At 42.6% G+C, this 14801-nt stretch overlaps 1 protein-coding gene across 1 annotated transcript in view; it reads right to left on the bottom strand.

The window, feature by feature from the left end:
• kcnh3 (potassium voltage-gated channel, subfamily H (eag-related), member 3) overlaps positions 1-14801 on the bottom strand; it is an 868694-nt gene that overhangs the window by 837651 nt on the left and 16242 nt on the right. The window lies entirely within an intron of this gene.

The following is a 14801-nucleotide window of genomic DNA, read 5'->3' as shown; positions in this document are numbered from 1 at the left end:
AGAATGATACAGCACAGGAGGCCATTCAGCCCATCGTACCTATGTTGATTCTTTGGTATAACTTAGTCCCAATCCCCTATCCCTGTAATTTTTTCCTTTCAAGTATTTATCCAATTCCTTTTTGAAAGTTGCTATTGAATCTGCTTTCGCCTTCATTTTAGGCAGTGCACTCCAGATCACAACAACTTGCTGTGTAAAATGTGTTTCCTTGCATCACCTCTGGTTCTTTTACCAAGCGCCTTAAATCTCTCTCCTCTGTTTGCAGACCCTTCTGCCACTGGAAACAGTTTCTCCTTATTTATTCTAACAAAACCATTCATTATTTTGAACACATCTATCAAATGTCCTCTTAACCTTCTCTACTCTCAGGAGAATAACCCCAGCTTCTCCAGATAACTGAAGTTCCTCAACCCTGATACCATTCTAGTAAATCCATTCTGCACACCTTTTAAGGACTTGACATCCTTCCTACAGTGTGGTGCCCAGAATTGAACATAACACTGCAGCTGAGGCCTAACCAGTGTCTTGGAAAGGTTTAGCATAGCTTCCTTTTACTCTGTTCCTCTATTAATAAAGCCAAGGATTCCATATGCTTTTTAACAGCCTTCTCAACTTGTCCTTCAACCTTCTAAGATTTGTGCACGTACACCCCCAGGTGTCTCTGTTCCTGCACCCCCTTTAAAATTATACCATTTAGTTGGAATTTCTGGTCCTCATTTTTGCTACCAAAATGCATCATTTGATACTTAATTGCATTAAATTTCATCTTCCTTATGTCTGGCCATTTCACCAGTGTGTCCATATCATCGTGAAGTCCATTACAAACCTCCTCACTGTTTATTACATTTCTGAGTTTTGTACTATCTGCAAACTTTGAAATTTTGCTCTGTATACCCAGGTCCATGTTATTAATATATATCAAAAAGAGCAGTGGTCTGTGCACCACCATTCCTTCCATCTGAAAAAGACCATTTAGCATTATTCTCTGCTTTCTTTCTCTTATCCAATTTTCTATCCATGCTGTCACTGTTCCTTTAATCCCATGGCTTCAATTTTGCTAACACGTCTGTCATGTGGTACTTTGTCAAACCCCTTTTGAAAGTCCATATATGCAACATCAACTGCAGTACCCTCATCAACCCTCTCTGTTACATCATCGAAAAACTCAATCAAGTTAGTCAAACACTATTTGCCTTTAACAAATCACTGCTGACTTTTAGTCATTGTCCCTTTTTTCCAAATGGCAATGAATTTTGTCCCAGATTTTTGTCGCTGAAAATTTCCCCACCATTGATATTAAGCTGACTGGCCTGTAGTTGCCAGGTTTATCCCTCTCCCCTTTCTTAAACAGGAGTATTACATTCGCAATCCTCCAGTCCTCTGCAACACCCCCATATCAAAGGAAGGTTGGAAGATTGGCGCCAGAGCCTCTGTAACTTTATTCCTTACTTCCCACCTGGATTGGATCACTTTTCTACTTTAAGGACAAGCAACCTTTTAAATACCTCCTATTTATCTATTTATAGCCTATCCAATATTGCTACTGCCTCCTCTTTATAGCTACATTGGTGACATCTGCTTCTCTAGGGAAGACAAATGCAAAGTACTCACTTAGTACCTAAGCCATGCCCTCTGCCTCCACAAGATGATCTGCTTATTGGTTCCTAATTGGCCCCACCCATCTTTCAACTACCCTTTTACTATTTATAAGTTTATATAAAAACTTTTATGTTCCCTTTAATGCTGACCACTAATCTATTCAGAGACTTTCTCTTTGCCCCTCTTATTCCCTTTTTTAGATCTCCTCTGTACTTTCTATATTCAGCTTGGTTCCCTACTATACAATGCACCTTGTATTTATCATAAGCCTCCTTTTACTGCCTTATTTTAATCTTTATATCTTCTGTCAACCAGGAAGCTCAAGCTTTGGATGCCCTTCCTTTCCCCCTCGTGGGAATGTGTCTATTCTCTGCCTAAACCATGTTCTCTTTGAACACCTTCCATTGTTCAGTTTCTGTTTTGACTACCAATTTTTGATTTCAACCCACCTGGGCCAGAAGAAGTTAGTCCTCCTCCAGTTAAGTATTTTTATGCTTGATTGTTTCTTGTCCTTTCCAAAACTATCCTAAACCTGATGATATCATGATCACTGTTCCCCAAAAGCTCTCTCACCGAAACTTTATCCACTTGCCGCACTTTTGTATCTGTTATCTTCATTCATAGCTATTAATGTAGGTTTCCTGATTTTTCAGGCACCAGTTTGAACTTCTTCCATTTTGTATCTTGAGATATCCAATATAGCATGGTTAAACGAAGCTATTAACATTGTGCCCAAAGTATGAATGCATTTTGGTTGGGACTTCGTTCAGTGGCATGATAACAAGGCCCTGCTGTTAAAAGTTAGTAAGCCTCCTTGCTGCCACTTTCAGATTGGTTGGCCACTCGCTCAGCCACTTTCCCGCCCAAGAGGTGAAATCGACTCCAGCTCTACAAACTCAATCGTCAATATTCATTTAAAAAATGATTTCCAGCTATTCTATTTACAAATTGTGAAGTCACATAGACTTCAGGATGGCACAGCTGAACAATAAGCTGGTGTATGTACACCTTGCTTTGTGGAGTACTGGTGCATAGGTTCACAACTTCTGATTTCCTATCTGACAATGTATTCACCCCAATGAAGTGTGGAGGCCAGAGCTTGTTACCTAGAGCACCAAAAAGATTTAGCAGGTGAGTCACCAGGGTGCACTAACTCTCTGCTAACGGTCAATTCATGAGCACTATCAGTAGGGCCCTGGCCCTGGAAAGAAAGGGACCGAAAGATAAATAATAAATTTAATACAGTATAAACATTTCAACAGTTTGAAATTATACTGTGCATAGACTAGTATTTTGAGTTTATAGGATAAATATTGTGAGAGCTCATGCTGCCAGTGGAGCTTGTATGTGAGTTTTTGCCCTGTTGTTGACTTGGACCCTCACAAAATTTACCCTTTTATGTTAATCAATTGAAAATGTTGTTTTGAAATGATCAATGTACAAATATTGAACCATAAATTTTAAACATCAACTTAAGTGCTAAATTCCACATTGTATAAATTGTAGGCAAAGCCTTGTTTCATTTTCTTCCTTTTTCTTCTAAAGGTGCTGTCTCATGTTAAGGTACTGTTCATTGGGCATCAACAGCTCTCAGATTCTTCAGCCAAGTAGTCATGTAACTGAAATTTTCACGCACGCACACTTTGCAATATGTCACTGGATAGTGAGTAGAAGAAAGAACCTTGGCAAACTTTGCCCCTCAGACAAGGAGGACACTTACATTACCCATTGCAGTCCTCCATGAGAACCACTAACTCAGTGCAGAGCAGAGATTGAAATTTGGGGCTTCCAAATCTGTGTGGTTCACTATTGTATTGAGTAGTGCATTTACCCACTAATTCCTCAGAGGAGTTACACAAAACATTTGTAAATTCAGCCCAATCAGCCATGGCTCAGTGGTAGCTCTCTCCTATGAGGCAGAAGGTTGTGGGTTGCAATCCCACTCCAGAGACTTTAGTTTAGAGATACAGCACTGAAACAGGCCCTTCGGCCCACCGAGTCTGTGCCGACCATCAACCACCCATTTATACTAATCCTACACTAATCCCATATCCCTACCTGTCCCTATATATTTCCCTACCACCTACCTATACTAGGGGCAATTTATAATGGCCAATTAACCTATCAACCTGCAAGTCTTTGGCATGTGGGAGGAAACTGGAGCACCCGGAGGAAACCCACGCAGACCTTGCAAACTGCGCACAGGCAGTACCCAGAATTGAACCCGAGTCGCTGGAGCTGTGAGGCTGCGGTGCTAACCATTGCACCACTGTGCCGCCCTTGACCACATAATCTAATCTGAGGTAGTGCTGCACTGTTGGAGGTGCCATTTTTCAGATGAGACATTACACTGAGACCCCATTCACCCTCTCAAATGGATGTAAAGATCCAATGGCATTATTTTGAAGAAGAGTAATATTTATCCCGCAACTAACATCACCATAACAGATTACCTGGTCATTGCCTTATTGCATTTTGTGGGAACTTGCTGTCTGTAAATTGGTACTGGGTTTTTTTTAATTCGTTCATGGGATGTGGGTGTCGCTGGCTAGGCCAGTATTTATTGCCCATCCCTAATTACCCTCGAAAAGGTGGTGGTGAGTTGCCTTCTTGAACTGCTGCAGTCCATGTGCGGTAGGTACACCCACAGTGCTGTTAGGAAGGGAGTTCCAGAATTTTGACCCAGCGACAGTTGCCTAGATTACAAAAGTGACTACACTTCAGAAGTACTTCATTAGCTGTAAAGCTCTTTGGAACATCCTGAGGTCATTAAAGGCACAATTCAAATGCAAGTTCTTTCTTTGAATTATCAATGCAGCTCATTTTGGGAAGGAATATGTGTGCCGATAACAAGAAGTGACTATGTGAATGGACATATTAGAGTGTACTTGTACTTTAGTTCAATGGATCATATTCTTGCATAAACAACATTTAATGTTACTGAGTGTAGCAGAGATTAAGGAATGGATCACCGTTAGCAAAGAAAGAATGCCATGTATGCAATGGCCAAGCCTTAAGGTATTCTTGGCTTGTCTGCCTGACTGTTTTACATGGATAACACAAATACTCTTTTTAAACCTAAAGGATTTTTTTTACAACTTATAGGATATGCTGCATAATTATAGTGCATTATTAATCCCACCTCAACTAATGGAATTCATTGCACAGTAGGACCGAATACTAATGCTCAAGCCAGATAGTGGAAGATGAAGGTAGGTTTGGTCCATATTTTGGTCAGTTCCTGGTCTGAGCTACACAAAGGGCAGAGTTGCAGTGTTCCAACCTTGAAATTTCCTGGTAGACAGTTTCTAATTAGAGCCCGATTATTTACACAATGAATAGATGTACAGTCCTGCCCCATTCAGTCATGAACGGTGGTAGGCAATTAAACAACTAAGGGAAGAAGAGGCTCAACTAATAGCCCCATCTTCAATGATGGTGCAGCCCAGCATGTGAGTGCAAAAGACAAGGCTGTAGCATTTTCAACCATCTTCAGCCAGAAGTACCACCTCAGCCTCCTCCTGAAGTTCTCGCCATTAAGGATGTCAGTCCTCAGCCAATTCGATTCACATCACATGATATCAAGAAATGGCTGAGCACACTGGATACAGCAAAGGCAATGGCCCCGACAACATCCTGGCTGTAGTGCTGAAGATTTGTGCTCCGGAACCAGCCATGCCTATTGCCAAGCTGCTTGGGTTCAGAATGAACAATGGCATCTACTCAACAAAGTGGATAATTGCCCAGTTATGTCTTGCCCATAAAAAGCAAGACAAATCGATCTGGCCAATTACCGCCCCATTATTCTACTTACAATCATCAGCAAAGTGATAGAAGGTGTTGTCAACAGTGCTATCAAGTGCCACTTACTCACCAATGATCTGCTCACCAATGCTCAGTTTGGATTCAGCCAGGAGCACTTGGCTCAAGACCTCATTACAGCTTGGTCCAAACATGGACAAAAGAGCTGAATTGCAAAGGTAAGGTAAGAGTGACTGCCCTTGACATCAAGACAACACTTGATTGAGTGTGGTATTAAGGAGTCCGAGTAAAATATGAAGTCGATGGGAATTGGGGAAAACTCTCCACTGGCTGGAGTCAAACCTAGCACAAAGGAAGATGGTTGTGGTTGTTGGAGGCCAATCATCTCAGTCCCAGGACATCGCTGCAAGAGTTCCTCAGGGCAGTATCCGAGGCTAGCCATCTTCAGCAGCTTCATCAATGACCTTCCCTCATCATAAAGTGGAGATATTTGCCGATAATTGCTCTATTTCATTCGCAACTCCTTAGATATTGAAGTGGTTTATGCCCGCAAGCAGCAAGACCTGGACAACATTCAGGCTTGGGATAGTAAGTTACAAGTAAAATTCGCACCACACAAGTGCCGGGCAATGGTAATTTCCAATAAGAGAGAGAGTCTAACCATCTCTCCTTGACATTTAATGGCATTACCATTGCTGATTCCCCCCCACCATCAACATCCTGGGCTCACCATGGACCAGAAAATTAACTGGCCATATAAGTACTGTGACTACAAGAGTAGGTCAGAAGTTGAGCAGTCTACAGCGAATAATTCACCTCCTGACTCCCAAAACATGTCCGCCATCTACAGAGCACAAATCAGGAGTGTGAAGAAATACTCTTCACTTGCCTGGATGAGTGCAGCTCCAACAACACTCAAGAAGCTTGACACCATCCAGGACAAAGCAGCCTGATTAATCAGCACCCCATCCAACACCTTAAACATTGACTCCCTCTACCACCAATGCATAATAGCAACTACAGGATGCACTGCAGCAACTCACTAAGGCTCCTTCGACAGCATCTTCAAAATCCGAAACCTGTACAAACCCTGAAGAACAAGGGCAAGAGATGCATGGGAACACCACGACCTGCATGTTCCCCTCTAAGTCACACACCATCCTGACTTGGAACTATTACGTTGTTCCTTCACTTTCGCTGGGTGGAAATCCTGAAACGCCCTTCCTAACAGCGCTGTGGACGTAACTATGCCACATGGACTGCAGCAGTTCAAGAAGGCAGCTCATCACTTGCTCAAGGGCAATTAGGGGTGGGTAATAAATGCTGGCCTTGCTAGTGATGGCCACATCCCATGAACAAATAAAAAAATTGCTACTAAAGGATGCTTTATAGAACTTTATTATAGTAAATGAGAGTCTACTGCAAACTCATCTATGGAGGAGATGACTTTCAGTAACTTCTGCCTTGCTTGCTGATCACACTCCTCACCTTGGTTGTCTTGCCTTCCTTCCTCCCTACTGGCTGATGTAACAGATAGACTAAACTCGACTGTCGGCATACCACAAGCTGTCAGTTTTCCAGCAGGCAGTAACATTCAGCTGCCACCTACTCCAGTCAGACCACATTCAAACAGCTAGGATATAGTGACATGGTGCACAATTATAGCCAGGTGGGTGGAATATTATTCCACTTGAAATAACAAAGAGAATAATGAACACCCAGGAATGATTACAAGCAGTTATCATGGAGCTGAACTCACACAATGAATCCAAGAGCAAAATAAAACCTTGGACCTCCATATCAATCCCCATGGAGGGTGAGAGATGAATTAAAACTTGTGGAACGAGTCTTCAACCCGCTGCCTATATACGCCTGCCACCATTTTTACGGTGGAGGATTGCATGCAACACACATTTTCTATCTTGAAGAGGTGGGATACTTCATTATCATATTTAAATGAGGCTCCCACAGAGCAGCTTGGAGCCTGATTTAAACTTAACAGCTGCTGGATAGATTCCCGAGGCTCAGAAAACCTGACAGCGAAATGGAGAACAAAGCTGCTGCTGCAGCAGGTAAGTGCTTTTTAGAGCCCAGGATGAGCAGGAATCCAGCTGTGAATATTGGCAGGACCTCCAAATCCATTGGCTTTCCATCTTTTTGACACGCTACCGCATCCTCCCAGCTTGTCCATAAATATTGGGGTCCTTCTATCTGCTATTTTTTAATGGTATATTTACTGGAGCTAGTGGGTAGTTTTATTGCTTTTTTGCCCAAGGAAGAGGACTTTGTCTATGCTATGGCAAAATAAGAGGTTGTCGGGATAATGGCTGAGATAAAAATAGATAATGAGGTACTAAGGAGGCTGGGAGTACATAAAGTGGATAAGTCAACAAGTCTGGATGGGATGCATCCTAGGTTACTGAGGAAAGGAGGGGTAGAAATTGCAAAAGTACTGGTCACAAACTTCCAACCCTTCTTAGATATAGACGTGGTGCCTGAGGACTGGAGGATTGCAAACGTTACATATTTGTTGAAAAAAGAGAAGGATAAACCTGGCAATTACAGACCAATCAATTTAACGTCGGTGCTGGGCAGGCATTTAGGAACCATAATCCAGGTGACAATGACAGCCAGTTGGACAAGCATGGACTATTAAAAGAGAGGCAGCACAGATTTGTTAGGGGCAAATTGTGTTTGACTAACTTGATTCACTTTTTTGATGAGGTGACATGTGGGCAGTGCAGTTGATGTTGTGTATATGGATTTTTAAAATGGTGTTTGACAAAGCACCACATATCAGGCTTGTTAGCAAAACTGGAGCCCATAGGAGAAAAGGGATAGTATCAGCATGGATACTAAACAGAGAGTTGTGGTGAATGGCTATTTTTTGAACTGGAGGAAGATATACTGTCGTGTTCCCCATTTCCCAGGGTTCAGTAATAGGACCACTGCTGTTTTTGATATATATTAAAGATTTGGACTTGGGGGTACAGGGCACAAATTTCAGATGACATGAAATATGGAAGTGTTGTAAACACTTTTCTGTATTGCTCTGTGAATAGGCAGACACATGGCAGGTGAAATTCAAAGCAGAAAAGTGTGAGGTGATACATTTTGGTATGAAGAATAAGGAGAGACAATGCAAGCTAAATGGTACAACTTTAAAGAGAGTGCAAGACGAGAAAGAGTTGGGGGTGTTTGTGCTCAAATCTTTGAAGGCGGCAGGACAGATTAACAAAGCAGTTAATAAAGCCCAGGATCACATATGCTTTATAAACAGAGGCATAGAGCGCAAAAGCTAGGAAGTTATGCTAAACCTATATGAAACACTAATTCGGACCCAGATGGAGTACTGGTCTAATTCTGGGCACCACAGTTTAGGAAGGACATTTTGGAGAGGGTGCTGAAGAAATTTATTAGAATGGTTCCAGTGATAAGGAATAGTTATGTGGATAAGCTGGAGAAGCTGGAGTTGTTCTCCTTAGGATAGAGAAGGCTAATTGGAGATTTGATATGTTTAAAATCATGAAGGGTTTAAATAGAGTCAATAAAGAGACACTGTTTCCAATAACTGAAGAGTCGATAATGAGAGTGTACACATTTAATGTGATTGCAAAGGAACCAGAGGTACCAAGAGGAAAAACCCATTTATGCAGTGAATGGTTAGGATTTAGAATACACTGTCTGATAGTGCAGTGGATACAGTTTGAATAGTAGCCTTCAAAATGGAGAAAAAGTTGCAGTGATATGAGAAATGAGAAGACGCGAATGGGACTAACTGGATTGCTGTTTGAAAGAGCTGATGCAGACTCGATGGGCTTCTGTGTTGCAGTACTCTATGACTCTATGATAGCTTTCTTGAAGTCACTCATGCAGTTGATCTGGATTAAAAATGTGTGGAAGGATAGTGGGGAAATGGAGTAATTAAATTAAAGATAAGAGTTATTTGGTTGAACCTTGTTTTAATAATAATACACTAAGAATCCTGATCTCATTACTGTAGATTTGAACAATAATTTGCAATTGATTTCCATGTGCTATCACTGTTTATATTTATAGAGTTGTTTTTAATCAGCCCAGAAATGGGAATAGAATTGCAACGTTTGCAATTCTACAGCCGAAAGTAATTAAGATTTTCGACTCCTTCAGAAAATAGTATGCGAGTGTTGGTTAAGCATGGGATTATTTGTGCATTATTGTTGACAAAAAGTCTAATTAATTGAGAATAAAATTGAAGTGGGGAATAAATTATACTAATTCATAGCAGAATGAATGACAATGCCAAGAAATTAAAAATAATAATTTGAATCACGGAACCATGGAAACTTGCAGCACAGATGGAGGCCATTCGGCCTGTCGTGCCTGTGCTAGTTCTTTGAAAGAGCAGTCATGCTTACTCCCACCATTAACTTCCTCCCTGCCTCCACTTTTTGTCCGTAACTCTAAGTTTCTCATTCTTTACTACCTGTGCAACTCCATTTTAAAATTAACGGAATTAGCTTCCATCACTTTTTCAGGTCGAGTGTTCCAGATCCTGACAACTCTGAGTAAAAACTTTTCTCTGCAACTCCCCTCTAGATCTTTCGCCAATGATTTAAATCTATGACCTCTGGTTATTGACCCAGTCGACGGAGGGAACAGTTTTTCCCTATCAAAACCTCTCATAATCTTGAAAACCTCTACTGGGTCACTTCTTAACCTTCCCTGCTCCAATGAAATCAGTCATAACTTTTCCAAGTTCTGTTCACAACTGAAGTACCTCATCCCTGCTAACATCAGAGGAAACCTCATGTGTACCCTTTCTAAGGCCTTTACATCTTTCCTGAAATGTAGTACCCAGAATTGTCCACTGTACTCCAGCTGAGGCCTAACTAATGATTTATAAAGTCCATTTCTCCAATGAAACATTTACTCATTTTTAAGCAACAATTGCTTCATGGCTAGATTAGCAAATGCTCCATCAAAAAAAGATTTGAATCAATAATTTGTATTTTGCAGCTGAATATAGATTATATGCTTCCTTTGCAGTTCAGAATTTTGATTGGGACTGAGACTTTAGCTTGGCCACTATGGAAAGGCATCTCGTGGAGGCTGACTACACCTCTGAGCCTCAGAGTTTGTAATGTTTGCTGAAGCTCCTTACTAAACAATGAAGGCACGAATTAAAGAAAAAGTGAGCATGCGTTTATCTTATTTGACTCTGAAATCAGCATTTATAGGGAGAAAAAGAAATCAGTTGGTGTGGAATATTCAGTGACAAAGTGTAACTTGAGGTAACAGAGGGGAAATATGACTGGAAATATGGAACACTCCATGGAGCACTAAAAAGGAACTTTCCCAGAAGGAAGACGGATCATCAGTGTAACCTTCTCCACTCCTACACAATTCCTGGTGAGCACCTCTAGGGCAAAGATTTAAGAGGGCCGCCTCCTTGCATTGAAGAACTGTACTTGCCATATGACCATCTCTAGGGGGTGAAAAAAATTGAAAAGTAAGAGTTTAAATGCTTAATATGGTGAACATGTTGGCATATTGGATTATCCAATTCTACCCGTAGCGCTCATCTGTCTGTAGCCTAGACTAATGGAATGAAATTCTCCCATCTTTATTGTTTGTAAAGGTACTGCATGAAATGAATTTGGGTAGTCTTTGCCAGTTCCTAGTCAGTGTGGGTTCACAACACAAAACTGTCCCTAGCTGGCACTAATTGGTTTTTAAATTAAGAGATAATGAAAAAATGGCAAGTACGGGAAGTGGCACATTGGTGGACTACTCCTCTGATGTTGGGGTTGAGGCAGGGGAAATGGTGTTTAAATTATGCTATACACAATCTGGGTATGTTCCTTCACATGAAGAGTACTGTAGAAATACCAATTTCCATTACTATTGATGTTTATACTGCAGGCCTTGATTGAGAAAGTGCTGCATTTCAAACGGTTAACATAACGTACCTTGAAGAACACAAAGGGGGGGGAAATCGAATAAGACCCATTCTTGCGCATTGCGATCCCCACATCCAGCCCCAATGAGGCAGACAGAGTGCAAACTTCATTGTGCCTCCACTGCTAAATGATTTCAGCGTGCAGACCAGTGCAGAATGTACTGCTGCACGCTCTACACGAGACCCAGCAACATGCATGGCTAGTGCATTGCACAGCTAGCCTCTGCAATGCTTGGCTCAAAGGAAAAGCACAGCAAATGGAGCAAAAGGCAAGAGAGAGGGCTCCTAGGTGTTCTGGTGATGTGGCGCTGAAGGCATTAATGATAGAGGTGGAAAGGAGGAAAGATGCCACGTTTCCGAAGGGGGTCAAGGAGCAAGTAGCATGCACTCTGAGATGCTTGGTGTATTGGCAGGCCTGCCACAGAGTCACTTATCACTGTCAAGGAGTTTGGAGAAGTCCAGCCCCAACTTGGCACATGGCTTCATGAAGAGCTCAGAGCCTATCCTTTCCTGTGTAGACGTGATGGTCAACACCATTACAGCACTTGGGAACCCACCCATGATGCAGCGTCTGGTGGATGACGTCTCAGCTTCCATTGCAGCACAGGCAGAAGCTTCCCAACATCTCAGTGCTGCAGTGGAAATGCAGACAGAGGTCATGAGATTCATGCTTGCTGCCATGCTGGCTCAGACTGCTGCCATAATGGCTGCTGATACCAAAGGGACTTGCAGGCTCTCACAGCAGACCAGCAATCTGTACTCCAGCAATTACTAGGATTGTTGAGGTGCTTGCTAGGGAGTGTGCCAGTGACTGCTTGGAACATGAACCTGCTATCCTCTCCCAGGATGGCAGCATTCATGCTACCACAACTGCCAGTGAGATGACTATGAAGTTCCCTCTCCTTCTACATAGATCCTCTATCAACTCCCTGATGCAGCGATGGACAGCGAACTGCGCGAAGTTGCTAATGTCACCTGCTCCCATCGGGACGGAATGACTGGCATATAAATTGAGGGCAACGGTGACCTTGACAACCATCGGCAGTGGTGTTCTGGCCCTGCTGTGAGGCTGCAGGTCGAGTTGTAGGAGGCACGGTTCAGTGACCACTTCCTTAGTGACATGCAGGTACCTCACACACTTCTCCTGGCAGAGGTGGAGGTAGAAGAGAGGTTCCCTGAAATCCCTTGGTGAGTAGGGTGTTCTACTGAGAATCGTCCTCCCTCTATGCACAGCTTCCCCTCTCTGCTGCTTGTGCTATATTTCTAACTCACACTACAGCCCAAGAGGGACTGCAACTATAGCCCCCATTACTGAAGCTGACTTTCTCCTGACAGGCCAAACAACACCTCTGACCTAAGCAGAAAATGCTGGAAATAATCAGCAGGTCAGACCTACTGAGTATGGTCTGTGACCTTTCATCAGTTCTTCCACGAAGGGCTGAATTTTATTATTCCGCTGCCGAGAGTGGCGGCAGCTGTGCAAAATGGCGGCAGTCCCGCCTGTGACGTCAGCAGCCTCGCCACCGCGATTATGCGGCAGGCGACGATTTAATGTAATGACAGAGGCTGTCCCCCCCCAATCACGTGGCAGGGGCAACAATGGCAACGAAGTTCACACGTCACCTGATGCTGGAGCAGGTGTTGGCATCATCTTTAAAAGGCTGTGAGCCCTGCATTTGTATGAGTGTGCTTTCCTCAATACCTCCATGAGGCTACACTTCTGAGTTGTTTAAAACATTTTTTGTTCTCTGCAAGCAGCCCCCCTGGACTCCCCTCCCCTTCAAAGCCAAATCACTTGCACAGTTCCTCACCTCCCCTGTTTCCCCGCCCCCCCCCACCCCATAAACAATTCACTTGCAGAGTTCTCCTTCCATCCATCCACTTCCCCTAGATATCACCAATAAAGTTACTTACCCTCTCGAGGCACCGAGGACTCTCGCCTTGGTGGCGCCAGCTTTTTAAAGATGCGAAACTGAAGGCATGTGAATGCCACATGTCCAACACAACATTGTGAATGCCTGGTAAGATCGCAATGAATGTTCAGATATATGTGATATAGTATTTAACAGATGTGAATGATCATGCCGTCACATCTTCCAGAGGATCATAAAATCCAGCCCTAACTGTGCATCAGCAAATGCCAGTCAAAAGCATCACACTTGGAAGTCGCAAAGTTAGCCCTTCATGCAGCTGAAAGCATGTATAGCTGCAAGTGATTAAGAGAGGGTGCGAACAGGACCTGCACATTCCAAAATGTCAGATCATGCGCCAAATCAGCATTAGAGGCTGTTTGACATCACGATCCGCCCACTCTGCATGCTTCCGGCACACATGCAGCACAGCCACACTAGCGCCCTTAGTCAGAACGCAGCACACGAGCCAAGCCAGAATTGGCCAGAAGCATTCCAGCCGCTATTTTTTTGAATTCGGGTTTCCATCACACCAGCACCAGCTATGGAGCCCAATTTCACAGCCAAAGACTTCACAAAAGAATGAGAGAATTTACATTTATAGAGAACCTTTCATGATCTTAATACTTCTCAAAGCATTTCAGATCCAATGAAGTGTAGGTACTGTTATAATGTAGAGAAATGTGATCACCAATTTGTGCTTGGCAAGGATCGACAAACAGCAATGAAATAAATGATAAATAATCAGATTTTTAGTGGTGTTGGTTGATGGATATGCAGGCCATATCTTATGCTGAACAAAGACTTGTAATCTCATCATTTCATCCCAACCTCCACTCGCTCCCTGGCTCCCAGTGTATCAATTTCAAAATCCTCATTCTCAAATTATTTCATGATCTTGATTCAAACCACCTCTGCAATTCTATCCAACTCTAATTCCAACTTGCATTCTTCATCTTCCAGCTCTGGTGCCCTGCATTACCCCTAACATCATACCCTCTCCCGCTTCCTCCTCTGTACCATCAGTAGCTGCACTTTCAGTTATCACAATCCAGAAATCTGGAATTCTCTTCCTAATTCCCACCTTCAAACCCTTCTCAGAGCCTATCTGCTTGACTATGCTTTTGGTCATTTCCCCAACTTCTCTGCTATTTTTTGCCTGGTGCCCACTGCTCCTCTTGTAAGCACCTTGAGACATTTTGTGATGTGAGTTGGTGCAAATAAAGAGAATTTTAAATACAAAATAGTCAATCCACCAAAATATACTGCCAACACATGAAGAACCATTTGCTTTTATACAGCACATTTAACATTAAAATGTCCTAAACATTTCACAGAGATGAAAATAACTGCATGCTTAAAAGTAGTGAGACTAGAGTTATGGGAGATACAATTTTATAAAGCTTTTGAAGGAGAGAGATAGCAGAACGGAGGGATTTTGTGTTGGGTGAAGGATGAATTATGGGCAGAGCAGTGAGATTAATAATTCTTGGCATAAAGATCTGTTACTTCAAGAGGGTAACTAGGGAAAGGGTTGGCCCACTCAAGGACAGAGAAGGGAATCTATGTGTGGAGCCAGAGGAAATGGG

Source organism: Heterodontus francisci, chromosome 7, assembly GCF_036365525.1.
Source record: "Heterodontus francisci isolate sHetFra1 chromosome 7, sHetFra1.hap1, whole genome shotgun sequence".
Taxonomy (NCBI): Eukaryota; Metazoa; Chordata; class Chondrichthyes; order Heterodontiformes; family Heterodontidae; genus Heterodontus; species Heterodontus francisci.
This window is presented reverse-complemented; position numbering and strand designations above follow the sequence as displayed.